Consider the following 4,035-nt stretch of genomic DNA (forward strand, 5'->3'; position numbering starts at 1 on the left):
TTTCCAGTGACATGAAATTGTACAATGGTGTGAGCTTTCAGCTTTTGTTTCACGTGTCTTGCCATCGATGCTCTTTCGGAAACAATAAAAAACTAACTTCCTTGCTAATGCATGTCAATTATTAGCAGATCAGAGCTAATAATTACATCACAACTGAAGACAAAATTGTGAGAAGGTGTTAAATTTAAATTGATGCATGCTTTCATTGGCAGCAACGTCCCCCCAGCTCTGTCTAAATCAACAAGGCATGTTGGGAAAAAAGTAGTTGTCTGGAGCATGCAACATTCCGATCATTTTGTGCAGTTCCACTAAAATAGAGTTGAGCGTCCCTGTTCCAAAGATATCAAGTGTGATTACAATAATAGAGGACTGTTGATGAAACAATAAACACACAAATAGAAGCCGGTCACCTTTGTAGTCTCTCTTAAGACTAACTAGTTGGAGAAGATTAGGCTCAGAGTTGGATGAGGAGGATAGAGTAAAACCAATCTCCCTTTGTGCAGTCGCACTGAAATGTAGAGATGTTGCCCGTGTGACATTTTAGTACAACTGCACAAAACACTCTTAAGAAAAAGTGATTTGTGCAGTTCACCAAAAGTTTGCAATAGCAATGACGTGAAATGGATAGCCTGTTTGCAAAAAAGAGGTAGAAAGGAAACAATTACTGGCCAATAACAGTTGATGACACATGCGACGACAAAAAAGAAGCATATTCCTTGTCCTAAGGGAAGATAACAACACGGTTGTGTTTGTCTAAAATGGTGTGAGGACGAGAATGCAATATGGAAAGTACGCCAGACGAGCTACGTTTTGGGGAAAGAACTATGGAAGATCCACATGCAGCGACGTGGGAAAACAGGCAGTGGAGCAAGGTCGGAGGGGATACCTGGAGGTCGTCGGGATGTAACTAGGTGAGCGGCGGCGGGTGGAATCTGCGAGCAGGTGGCGTAGGCCCTGCCGTGCCGGAGCTTGGTTAGAGAGAACGGCGTGTACCGCAGATCGGGGCGTGCTGCCTCGGCGCCGTCGAACGTAGAAATGATGCACTTCCTCCCTTTCCCCCGGCAGACGGGATGCGGCCGGATCAGTGACCAACGGTGAGAGAGAGAGGCCACCGCACTCCCTTTCCCCCGGCGGACGGGATGCGGCCGGATCAGTGACCAACGGTGAGAGAGAGAGAGGCCACCGCACTCCCTTTCCCCCGGCGGACGGGATGCGGCCGGATCAGTGACCAACGCTGAGAGAGAGAGAGAGGCCACCGGAGCCTTGTGTGAGATACTCTGAAGAGCGGACTACCTTTTCCTCCATAAAAATCGTTTTATATTCTGTGTACGTGCCATTGAGCGCTATAACTTTATTTAAAAATAACGCGGCAACGCGTCAAGTCGAACTTTGTTTCGTGCACGCGTGGTACATGACCTCCCTAGGTAAACAACCGCTACAGGCGTTCAAATTAGCACGTGGGCTGCCATTTCGTAAAGAAATGAGCTCCACCGTGTACCCGCACGGGTGTGGCTGGGCACGAAGCGTGAGTACGTGCACGGTGCACCTATTCCCTTCTTGTATACGTACACCACCTATGTGGGGTTGTATGAGAGAGATACAAACCTAGAGAGATATAGTGTGTGGGTTCTTGAGAGTTTTTTTGTGTGTGTGTGGGGGGGGGGTCAATCAAAATTTTTAACATATGCAATGTGTGTGAAATAGAGTCCTGGATATAACATATATATAGAGGGGGCGATCCACGAGAAGAGAGTGGAGGTATCATCGGCTTGAGGTGTCCCTAGAATCGAAGAGAGGGATGATGTGTGTGTGCGTGCGCGCGCGATCGATAAAGAGTGCCATCGAATTTGTGTGTGCCCACGTCAAAGATATAGAGTGGTTGGCCTACTGGAACGTGAGATGGGACATGTGCAGTTTGTCTCTGTGGCATGGATACCTACCTGCAGCGCTCGACTATCGGTGTGTGGTGGGGGAAGAGGGAGGCCCAATTAACTATAGAGGTACAATGGCTAGTATATGTGTGGAGGAGGAGAGAGGCCTACCTCATGTATTAAGGAGATCGATCTGCCTCATGTATTAAGGGAGATCGATCGGCATCCATGCATATGTGCAGGAGATGAATAAGGTTGGGAGAGAGACAGAGCTAGAGTGTTGGAGGGGGTGGTAGTGGAGTTGCTTCTAACAAATGGTGGGATAGGCTTGCTAGACAAACGGAGGGCACGCCCGCAATATCAATAAGAGAGGAGATGGCTGCTTGTTGTCTGTGCACGTGCGTGTGAGAGACGGGTCAGGAGGCATGCACGAATGATGAGGGGGGACGATGTGGCTGTGGTTAGCAGACGTAACTACATAGGAAGATCAATCGCTCTTTGTAAGAGAAATGAGAGACATAACTTGTGAGGTACGTCGATCGATGGAGGGGTAGTTAAAGTCGATCTAGGTATATGTTGGGAGATCGATCAGTATACATGCATGTGTGTGTTAGAAGCAAATGACGCATGAGGAGAAGGATAGAGAGAGAGGGATGCATGTAGGAGGTGGTACGAGAGGCATACTATATCGAGGGGGAGGAGTGTGCGAGTACGAGAACGATGAAAAGAGTGGTGGGAGTGAGGCATGGATGGTGACAAGAGAAGACGGGAAGCTTGTGTTTGTGCTAGGCACACCTGGCTAGAGAGGCATATCGATCGATGTGTGCCGTAAAGAAGGAGCTGGGGGGCCTACACACACCGTGGGTGAACGACCTAAAGTGAAATGACGAACTTGCACGATGGAGCTAGAGAATGCTGAGGGAGGGTGAGAGGCATGCGGGCGTGTGCATGCACAAGAGAAAGTTAGCGCTAGCTACAAAGATAAGAGGGTTGTGTGGGTGTAAAAGACGAATAGAGATCATATAGGCTGTCTGATTTATATCTGGCGGATATCAAGGAAACTATGATGGTTGAAGTTGGCAACAATCATGATTGTAGATTCTTATTGAAATAGAGAAACGAATTCAAATTTAGTTCGAATTGGAGCGGTAGTATAGACATTTGGAATGCACTAAAATGTTGGTATGAGTAGGTTACATGCATTATAGAGCAAGCGAAAAAATTTAATCGGACATAACATGGATTCATACTCCCTCCTTCCATCTATATAGGGTGTAATGAGATTTTTAAGACCGCCTTTGACTATTGACAAGATTAATAGTACATGACATGCACAATGTGAAAATTATATCATTGAAAGAACCTTTCACAGGCGAATTTAACGGTGTGCTTTGTGTAAGTTGCATGTCATATATCATTGCTCTAATATTTGGTCAAAGTTAGCATCGAAAAACGCATTAGGCCCTATATAGATGGAAGGAGGGAGTAGCTTTGAATATCATTTGTATAGTAAAAACGGGGCAAGACTCTCTCTTTGTGTGGTGTGAATAGTTTTATTTTTTCGTTTTCTTTTTGGTTGAGGGAAGTGCGAATTGATTTGGTACGTACAAGTACAATATTACTACACGTTAGGCTTGTCCCTAAAATTCAACCCGCGTATTATTATGTCCCAAAAATTCATATATCGTGCTCCCAAAACTGGCGCCTTCACAACCCGCGCCTTGCTATCCTGAAATTACAACGCGCGCGAAAACTCCCTCCAGTTGCCAAATCCCGACACGTGAAATCCCCCTTCTAACCCTGAGCCGAAAGGGCCGCTAGTTCAAATCGGTGGGGGGTACTTTTGTAACACACCCTACATTTTGGACAAGCGCGTTCCTAAGTCATGCTCCACCCCCTCCCATCACCCCCTTTTCGCCATTCGAAATCGCAGGCCGCCATAACCTCTCCGCTCCAGCCGCGAAACCCCACCCTCCTCCATCCGCCATTTCACCGCTACCCAGCCGGAGCCTCTTCCCCGACGACGTCGTCCACCGCAACAGCTCGACGTCCCTCATCCACCTTCCCGGATGAGGATCCGTCGTCCATCTCACCGTCCCGCCGGTTCAGCCGCCCGTCCTCCACCTCCAAGGAGCTGCTCTGACGATCGCCTCGTCTATCATGG

Source organism: Triticum urartu, chromosome 4 (assembly GCF_003073215.2).
Source record: "Triticum urartu cultivar G1812 chromosome 4, Tu2.1, whole genome shotgun sequence".
Taxonomy (NCBI): Eukaryota; Viridiplantae; Streptophyta; class Magnoliopsida; order Poales; family Poaceae; genus Triticum; species Triticum urartu.